Raw genomic sequence first — 10,902 nt, forward strand, 5'->3', positions numbered from 1 at the left:
TTTTAGAATTCATTGTTAAAAGCAATACTGCTCATGCTAGACACAAAGCTCTTAGGGAATGATATCCACAGTATTTATTCTTACTAGAATGTCATGTATAGCTCATCATTTGTATGTGTGCTGTAGCATGTGTTCCTGTTCATGTGTGTGTGAGCACCTCTGTGGAAGCCAGAAGTCAGTGGGGGTGTTTCCCTCTGTCACTCTTTGTAGTGGGTAGCCATTCCAGCTTTGATCTGGAAGGTCCAACCACCATTGAGGCTTCAGTAACTGTCACGCCTACAAGGCAGGGCCAAGAGAGGACCCTGAAGACCCGAGATCTGGATGGGCTGGCGCTCTTGGTTCCTGGACCCTGGACGCTGGAGGTAGACCCAGCTCCTTTAAGAGTTTCTGCCTGCTGGTGAGCCCTTGAGCAGCCAATACATTAAGTAGGAAAAAACAACAACAACTAAAAACGCCTGCCACAGCACAAGCATCAGCATTCTAGAGCTCTAGGAAGGTTGAATGCAGTTCCTGGTCAGACAAACCTCTTACTGGCCACGAGTTTCACGCTTGCTTTCACGACCCAAGAAATAGGCAGAGCCAGGTGAGAGCTACATGTGAAGGATCCAGGTGTGCCTTAGCAGTTTAAATTTTGCTCATGTTGTCAAAAAAGGCTGAAGATACACAATAAAAGAGGCCTAGATGGAAAAACCTCTAAACAGGTTATAGAGTGTTTAACAATGTGCATAGGCTTAAAAGAAAAAGGGTATAGTCATAGAAAGAAATGAATAGTTTGAAAATAAAGTCTTTAAAGAGAGAGTAAAAGTAATATAAAAGAAAAAAGACGTATAAGATGGGAAATACACAGGGAGTCTGAATCCTGTATGTTACTGTGTTGATTTTGAATTTTTTGACCCATGAAAAGCAAAGGGCAGCTTTAAAGAAACCTGGTATTGAAAATGGGACTGTTGAAATAAATCAGCCTATATACTTTAGAAATGACTTAACTTTTAAAAAGTCAAAAAAATATATTTGTTAAATGGAAAACAAAAATGCTCTGGAGAAGAGTTTTTGCTTTGTTTCCACAAGAGACAAGAATCTGTGGATTCCTTCAGCAATAATATGGATCAGGTTTGATCAGGCAAGACCTTCTAAAACTTGACAGATGATATCGATCAGCAGAAGTCACTGCTGGTCTTCCCAGGACTTGGTCATTATATCAAAATTTCCCTCTGGGACCCTAAAAATAGTTTGTCCACAGACAGCAGGAAACAGTTTGGAGAATACAATGTCTACATTCCCAAGAGGGGTGTGGAGGCTTTTGGTTATTTGGTGGTTATGGATGTTTATTATCATTTAGAGGAATATAGTATATTGATACAAATTTAAGATTATTTTTGTTATGTTGTATATATGTTTCTACTCTTGTTTAAAGGATTTTTGTATATTGATAAAAATTTAAGGTTATTTTTATTACAACATATTGTATATATGTTTCTATTTTTGTTTGAGATATTGTGCCTATTCAGTTCATTTGGAAATGTAGGGTGAAGTTCTAGTTTTTGAAAGCTATTATTATAAACGATATAGGATAATCAGGAAACATAGGTTAGTGGTTAGTCATTTATAAAAATCAAATTTGTAGATATGTTAGGTATGCTCTTAAGATTATATAGAGATATGTTTTAGAAGACAAATGGTTTTCAGACACTTCAAATACCTATAGAATTTAAAATGTTGTTAACTTAAGGTTTTTCATGACAATGAGACACATCTGCTCCTGACAGCACCAATTTACTTCAGAGATAATGGACATTGAAGAAACTCCTTATGTAGTTGCTTTCAATGCAGCAAGGCTAGCCATCTGGGCGAGAAGCCGCTCATGCCTGGCCTGTTTGACAGTATGTTGTATCAACTGGACATGCAGGACCCACAGGAAAGTGACCACTGACCTTTGCTAAAACAAGGCAGGACAGTCCAAAATTCCTGCTTTATTGAAAATTCTGCCAGATACTATGAGCCTATAGGCTGAAGATGGATATTGCAGAGAAACTTTGGTGACTGTCCAGGCAGCCAAATGTCTCTGTTGTTAGTTAATACTACATCCTTATGGGTCTTTGATGGAGTTGAAGACAAGATAGTTATAGGTGCAGGTTTTCTTAGTTATGATAGAAAGTAAGTTAGGTGTAAAACATTGGATTCACTAAGATAGGATAGATAATGCATTTTTTCTTTGAATATGCTAACTACAAATGAACAGAATATTATAAATGTAATTCTTACTTGATAACTTTTGTTATATGTAGTCATACTATTTTAAATTTAAAACATTTCTTTTTATTTAGACAAAAGGGAAATGTTGGGGAATATTGTAGATGTAACACAGAACCAATGTAAAAGAGAAAGCCAAGAGGTCAGAGCTCAGAGCTAAAATCTCACCCTTCCTCCTGCGGTTGTTCTAGATCTCCGAAAGAGACCTATTTCCAGTGTGTATGTCTTTAAATAGTCTTTTTGTTCTGCCTTCTCATTGGTTGTAAACCCAAACACATGACTGCCTCGTCACTGTCTGTATGTACAGCCCCCAGGTCTTAAAGGCATGTGTCTCCAATGCTGGCTGTATCCTGAACACACAGAGATCTACCTAGCTTTTCTACCAAGTACTGAGATTAAAGGCATGTGCCATCACCGCCACACTCTTGCTATGGCTCTAATAGCTCTGACCCCCAGGCAACTTTATTAACATACAATCAAAATCACATTTCAGTACATTTAAATTCCACAACAGAATATTATTTTTGATTTTATTGATTTTTGTTTATATTGATTACATTTGTTTAACACTATGAAGCTGTGTTGCTGTGCCTGTCTAAAATACCTGATGGTCTAATAAAGATCTGAATAGCCAATATCAAGGCAGGAGAAAGGATAGGTGGAGCTGGCAGGCAGAGAGAATATATAGAAGAAGAAATCTGGGGGAAAAGGAGATAAAAGAAGTAGCCAGAGAAGGAGGAGGACATCAAGGGCCAGACACTCAGCTACACAGCAAGCAACAGAGTAAGAGTAAGAGAATGATAAAAGTACAGAGCAAAAGCCAGGTGGTGGTGGCGCACGCCTTTAATCCCAGCACTCGGGAGGCAGAGACAGGCGGATCTCTGTGAGTTCGAGGCCAGCCTGGGCTACCAAGTGAGTTCCAGGAAAGGCGCAAAGCTACACAGAGAAACCCTGTCTCGAAGAACCAAAAAAAAAAAAAAAAAAAAAGTACAGAGGCAAAAGGTAGATGGGATAATTTAAGGAAAACTGGCAAGAAATAAGCCAAGCAAAGACTGGGCATTCATAATTAAGAATAAGCCTCTATGAATGATTTATTTGGGAGCTGGGTGGCAGACCCCCAAAAGAGCAAAAACATCCAACAACACACATACACACAAACACACATGCATGCACGTACACACGCATGCGCACACACACACACACACACACACACACAGGAGCAGGGAATAGTTAGGTTGAAGAGAGTCAGCAAAGATGGAAGAGGGGTAAGGAAGAGTAATAAGGGGTGAATATGATCACAGTACATTCTGTACATGTATGTAATTGTCAGCAAGTTGTAATGTTGTTTGAGTTGATGACTTGAGATTTATAAAAATAAATGCTCAATGAATATTGAATTGAAATTAGGACAGAATTTCTAAAAATGTCTAAAATGTCATAATTTTTCATTTTGCTCTCCATATTTATGTACAGGAATGACAATTATAAAATAAAAATATTAACCAACTCTAAAAAACATTGACAATAGTCTATGTCCTAAAGTGTCAAATATTTAGCCAAAATTTAATACCGTATGTTGAAATAAATAAGCATGTCCATCTCCATAGTATGAAAATTTTCTTTAATCATGTTTTAAAAGGGAAGATGACTGGAGAGATTGCTCAATGGTTAGCATTTGCTGTTCTTATAGAGGACTTGGGTCCAGTTCCCAGCACACACATGGCAGCTTAAAACCACACTTAACCCCAGTTCCAGAGGATGTGACACACTCTTCTGGCCTCCATGGGCAACAGGCACACACATGGTGCATATATATCCATGTAAACAAAATACATATGTGCATAAAAGAAAATAAATAAGTCTTGTCTTTAAAAAGAATTGTTTTTCATGTGTGTGTATGTATTAGTGTGGGTGTGCATGTGTGTATAGGTGTGCATATATATGTATACATGTTTGTGAGGCTGGCAGAAGTCACTATTAGGTGTCATCTTCTGCCACCCTTCATCTTGTTTCTTGAGGCAGATTCTCTCTACCTGGAACTTGCTGATTTGAGTAGAAGGGTCGATGAACCAGACCCAAGGACCCACCTGTCATTCACCGCCCCCCCAATACTGAGATCCCTTGTATGTGCCAACATGCCTTTTTTTTTATGTGGGTTCTTGGGATTGAGCTTTGGTCCTCATGCTTGTGTGCCCAGTTCTTTACTGCCTGAGTCTCCACATCCCCAGTTTATTTTAAACAAATATCTTTATGATTCATCATCAGTAAATGTTTACATTACATAACTATTTTACATACCTACATACCTGTATATACCTGTGTCATACAAAAGCTTCTCAGTAAAAAGGCATCACTCGTGGACAAAAGTATAAGAAGTCCTGGTCTCCTGCAGTTGAGAATCTCTTCTTCATCCAGCTCTAAATAATGGGCTATCGAGCTATAAATGACGATGGAAGACAGGGATTTCATTGATGCAGAGTGTAAGAATCTATCACCTTCACTTTCATCTCATTCCACTCAGTCCTTTTGTGTAGTAAGTTTGCCTGTGTCCCTGAGGTTGGGGCCTCATTCTAGATGGAGCAGTGTTTCCATCACCCTCACGGAGGCCGGGGACAAAGGGAGAGGACTGATGTGTGTATGTGTTTGTCACAGATGAGGAAACAAATATACCAGTGAGTCCATTGGATGTGCCCCTCCTACCCGTCACTTCAAAAAAAGTATTAATGAAGCATTATACATACTCATGAGGTGCAGTGTCATGTTGCAGCCTGTGTATGCAGTGCACACTGATCAAGTCAGGACAGTTAGCATCTTCATCCAGAATTTATGTTTGAAGCTCTCATGTTCTTTCTTCATATAATATATAAAGCTCATTGTTAACTCTAACCTCTCTCTATGTTACAGAACTTCCCTCTTCTGTGTTTTGGTACCTAATATCCAACTTTCCTCTATTACCTGCCTCTCCTATCACTCTCAGCCTCAGTATTCCACATACAGCTAGAAAAAAATTTAACTTTCACGTGTGAGAGAGGATATATAGACTGTGTCTGTATATAGCTTATTTCACTCAAAACAGTCTTCTCTAGTTCCATTCAGTTAGCTTAAAAATTAAAAATAAATGCAAGATTATATATTTCTTAATAAGTGTCAATGCTCAGCCACAAATGGGACATCTGTGTCACACCCATACCCCAGGGCTCAGAAACCATCACAAAAGATGGGGTGAAAAGATTGTAAGGGCTGTGGTTGAGGGGGACCACAGCCTCACAGTGTCTTCTTGACACGAGAGGACCACTGTACTCACGAACTCACAGCAGCTGTGCTTGCTTAAGTCCTGCAGAAGAACAAGCAGCCAGCGTTCTCTCACGGAGGGCAGAAGGGCTTGGGAGCCCCTGATCCTAACTGAGGAACAGTTGACAATTGCTGACTTCGGTTGGAGAGTACATTTTCCCTAAGGGTGTGACCGTAGTATGTTGACCATGTACCCATGCATGACCCCATACCCATGAGTGTATGAGATTCATAAATTGGACTCAGTGGGTTATTTAAAAAAAAAACAAAAAACAAAAAGGAAAAGGTAGTGGTGGATCTGAGTGCAAGTGTAATTCATCAAAAACAAATAAATCATGACACTATCCCTAACTCCAATTCAAAACGTGAGAATTTAAAGCAGTGGTTCCCTCAATGTTCACACACTAATTTTAAAGGTCCACTCTGAGTGAATTAATTGTAAGGGTTCACTCACTAAGTGATTTTGTGGATAAATGAAAACCAGAAACTCTGACAGGCTCTACTACGGCCAGTGAAGCATCAGAAAACCAGTCTGAAAGCTTGGTTCTAAAACTAGGTGATAAATGACAGATGGTATAGATAACGAGGCAATTTGGAATCAGCTCAGAACACACCCCAACACCAAATTTTTATTTATTTATATTTATTTTATAAAAAGAAATTTATTACCCCAGAGAGGCAAGCAGGGCAGAGCGTGTGTGAAGGTGTGCTGGGGTTGGGGATGGGGGTGGGGCGCTCGGGATTGGGCAAAGGCAAGAGCCATAGCAGCAGGTGTTTCTTGCAGGAGTGGGTTTTTAAGGAGAAAAGGGGAAGTCTGTGCTATTGTGAGTTGATAAAACCTGATTGGACATGTTAGCGAGTGTAGCCAAATAATGAATTTTGATTGCTGGACCTTGGTGTTTAGACTCAAGAATGAGTCAGTGGCCACATGAGGGAATAGAACTTGGGGGCTAGATTTAGGAATGTAATCTAATGGTTTAGCAAGGGAAAGGGAAGGAAAAAGGGCAAAATCTGTAAGCAAAGCTTGGGCCTGCTAGAGAGCCCTACGGTATGAACTGAGCAGAGACCACTGTCTCAGGACAGTCAGGTGGCTCCATGGAAGAAGCGGCCTTCCATTTTAACCCAGAGAGTAAATATGAATGGAACAGAGAAATGGCAAAAGAAACTTTATACAGAAGACTCCAAATAAACAAAGCAACCAAATTTAAGAAGCCTGAGACAGACAGCATTTCAGGATTGATGAAATCAGTTCGGAAATGCTGGGTAATCCTAGATGCCAAACATTGGTGCAGACTCCACACTCCCAGAAGACCTACAAGGAGGATACTAACTTTAACACTGTTAAACTGAGGAGACTAGAGCACAGCAATCTGAGGGTTGTCCTGGACTTCTCCAGCTGGTGCAGGGCGAGGCTAGTGCCCAAATTTAGGAAGGCTGTCTACAGAGCCTACATTCCTAACTGAAGCACCAAATTTCACGCTGGACCCCACTCTGCCCCTTCTGCACTAGCTCTCCCTTTCTTCCTGTCTCCCCTATTTCTGTCACCCCATCCACTTGAGGGCTTTTCATCAGAAGTTTCCTTGGTTGTTCTTTCTCTCATCCCTGCTGCCTATGAATTGCCAAGCCTGACCCTGTATAACTCAGGGATCTCTTGGCTTTTCGCTTTTGTCCAATCCCTCTGACTCCTCCGTAGTCCAGGCCACCCTCGTTGTTTGCCTGGAATGGTAACTCTCCTAACTATCCTTGCACCCTGGCTTTCTCTTTTGTCAGTGAATGGCTCCCAAAAGTGTGTATCTTCTGGGAGTTTGCAATAATGCAGATTCTCAGGTTCTCCCAAGGTGTGCTCAGAGATGTGTCTAGCAACACATTTTCCCACTGGGGATTAAGAGCTTTTGCTCGAACAATTTCTTTACACTGCAACCCACATGTGCATCTGAAGATGCAAATTAGATCAAGCCCTTTCCTTGAATACCTGTCACCCATTTTAGCTTCACAGTTCTTCAGAGATGTTGTTCCACTCTCTCATTTGGGTTTTCCTATTTGTTCTCGATGTCTTCTTGGCAGGAGTCACCCACTGTCTCTCGTTTGTCTGCACATGCTGCAAAGGCAGGGATGCCTTTCTCTTTTGATGCAGTCTGAGCATTTTATACAGAGGGCCTTCTGTTACATAATAATCATTTGTAATAGAGAAGAACAGACAAAGAGAGACAGGAAATAAAGGAGGAAATAATAGTGAAAGCTGTGTCCGGAATATAAGCCTTAAAAAGTGAAAGCTTCGGTGCAGAAAACTCTAGTGTGCAGTCCATTGCACCTGCTCTCTAAATTCCCAATGCCCATTTCCCAATTCCCAATTCCCAGGAAAGCCATTGCTGAAGATGGTGATGCAGAAGCTCTAAACACAGTGGCTTTGAGGAGGCTAAAATTTGGTCTTCAGGTTGTAGCAGCCAGAGCTCCAGGGTTTGGGGACAATAGGAAGAACCAGCTTGAAGATACGGCTGTTGCACTGGTGGTGCAGTATTTGAAGAAGAGGGGTGAATCTAAGTCTTCAAGATGTCCAAGCTCATGACTTAGGAAAATTTGAAGAGGTTATTATCACCAAAGATAACATCATGCTCTTGAAAGGAAAGGTGACAGCTTAAATTGAAAAACATATTCGAGAAATCACTGAGCAGTTAGACACCACAACTAGTGAGTGTGAAAAGAAGTGGAATGAGTGACTGGCTAAACCTTCAGATGGAGTAACTGTGCTGAAGGTTGAAGAGCACTTTAATCATCCCTTCAAAGGATGCTCTCAAAGCTACGAGAGCAGCTGCAGAAGAAGGGGTTGCTCTAGGAGGGGATTGCTCTTGCTTTGGTGCAACCCAGCCTTGGATTCACTAGAGCCTGCTAATGAAGATAGAAAATAGGTATGGAAGTTATTCAAGGAACATTCAAAACTCCTGCAGTGACCATTGCTAAGAATGCAGGTGTTGAAGGATCACTGATAATTGAAAAAATGCTGCAAAGCTCCTTGGAAGTTGGTTAGGATGCTATGCTTGAAGATTTTGTGAACATGGTGGAAGAGGGGATCATTGATCCAACAAAGATGGTAAGAGCTGCTTTACTGGATGCTACTGGGATGGACTCCTTGTTAACTACAGCAGAAGGTGTAGTGACAGAAATTCCTACAGAAGAGAAGGGCCCTGGAATAGGAACAATGGTGGGAATGGAAGGGGGCATGTTCTAACTCACTTTCTCAGTGAACTGTGACTACAAACTCAAGGCAGGTTCCTCACAAATAACTTCAGAGAAGTCACCTGAAGAAAATGGCTGAAAAAAGATTAGCTGATCACTGTAACCATCAGTTTCTGGTTTCCATTGATAATATATAATGGTTTACTGTGGTCATTGCCCATGCCTACAGATAATTTATTTTGTATTTTTGAATAAAGTCATGTGTATGTTCCTGATATGAGGTGGAAGAGCCAGTGTTCTGCTTTCAGTTTAAACCAAGGCATTTCTACTATTCCTGCATCACCAGACGAGAAGTTCAGAATCAGCCTTTCTGTGGAGAGTGAGAATAATTGTGTACAAAGTAGAGAAGTCTCCAATTATCTGACAACCTTTGTGTAATAGATTTTTGTTTAAAATTACAAAAACAAGAGGGAGAAATTCTTAAAGTGCACCTCAAATGCAAAATGTCAGTGTTTCATGGAAGAAAATAAATATCATGCTAATTAGCATTTAAGCACTTCAGATAGCTGATTAGATATTAGATTTTGGTTGTTTTCCTTTTTATAAATATTTAGGACAAAATTTTCTGAACAATCTATAAAGGTTTTATGAATTTAGGTTTTTCTATTAAGTGTAAATGCCAATATATAATCAGTGTACTCAGATCTTTGAAGATGGCCCTGCTCCAATCCAGAAAGTGACTAATAGATAAGACTCAGGCACTATACACAAGAAGCAGTAAAGAATTTTTCCCCATTGAGACAAAGAGGCCTCAAGTCTTACTAGTCACAATATCATATCTATGAGAATGGTAACTATCAGGAGAAAGGAACTTACCTGTTTTACCTGTGTGGTAAATGGCTAATGGCTGTCTTTCTGTTAGAGTGAGTCATGGCGATGGTCATAGGATCTTTTTTCTATTGTATTGCAGAATTTAATAGCAATGCATAGAGTCAATGATCACTGCAAATAGAATGTAATGTAATGAATGATAGATAGATATAGCCTCTTTTGTTGAGTGTACTATTAAAACCAGACCACCTCTGACTACCTTGTGATACATCAGGGGTATTCTTGCTTGTGGCAATTTTAGTCTTCACACTTCATTTTCATTGGGAAGAAAAGAGTTGTAGCTTTCCAGAAGATTCTTCTTCTGGCCGAACTGAGATACCTTGATATCTTTGTGGCATTATTTACAAAATGATGAAGGCAACCACATTACCCTTTTTCTTTTTTCTTTTCTTTTTTTTTTTGGTTTAATAATTGTACTTGACTTTATCTTTCTATTCTAGAATCAAACATTTTCTTATATGTAATAAGACAAGTGTTCTTACAGAATGAGTAGAAGTTGTCCTTATAAAGTAAGACAGGCTGGAAAATGTAACAGCAAAAAGGGCATTAGCAAGTTCCAAGTTAATTTCCTTGAATGGCAGAAACAGAACAATAGAAAAGGTTGATTGGTTACAACAGGGTATTTTGGATGACTGCTTTCCATATAAGGGTGAAAGCGAAGCCTTTCTGTGAAAGCGTCTTTTTAATCCTGTTCTCTTAGAGGAACAGTAATCTTCTGGAGATTGGGAGTCTGGTCCCAGTGGTCATGAGAAAGCTGTCCATAGCAACACCATCACCTCCCCCTGGTCTGTCATCCATGGCAACACCATCACCTCCCCCTGGTCTGTCATCCATGGCAACACCATCACCTCCCCCTGGTCTGTCATCCATGGCAACACCATCACCTCCCCCTTGTCTGTCATCCATGGCGACACCATCACCTTCCCCTGGTCTGTCATCAGAAAGCCTCTACTTATGGTCAGATAAACAGCTCAATTTTGTTTAAATTTTTAACCTTACAGACATTATCATAATATTTTCAAGTAAATAGAAGTATGACACACTAAAATTAGCCAGAACCAAAGTCTATACAGCTCAACAAACTTCTATAAGGTTAGAATAGGTATTCTGGATGAAAGTTGTGCAAGCATCACATGAAATTTTACAATTTCAGTATTGCATATATTTTAATGTACTTATCAACCATCAAAACACAAAAGCACATGACAGAATTAGACCCATAGAAACAATTACCTTTGTATCTTCTCTCATAATTCATGTCCATTACTTAAATTCAGTTGTGTCTCATCCCCTTAT

General features: G+C 39.9%; 1 pseudogene; it reads left to right on the plus strand.

Annotated features, from left to right (window-relative positions):
- Positions 1-7,354: 7,354 nt before the first annotated feature.
- LOC114707591 lies at positions 7,355-8,767 on the plus strand (annotated as a pseudogene).
- Positions 8,768-10,902: the final 2,135 nt, after the last annotated feature.

Source organism: Peromyscus leucopus, chromosome 2 (assembly GCF_004664715.2).
Source record: "Peromyscus leucopus breed LL Stock chromosome 2, UCI_PerLeu_2.1, whole genome shotgun sequence".
NCBI lineage: Eukaryota > Metazoa > Chordata > Mammalia > Rodentia > Cricetidae > Peromyscus > Peromyscus leucopus.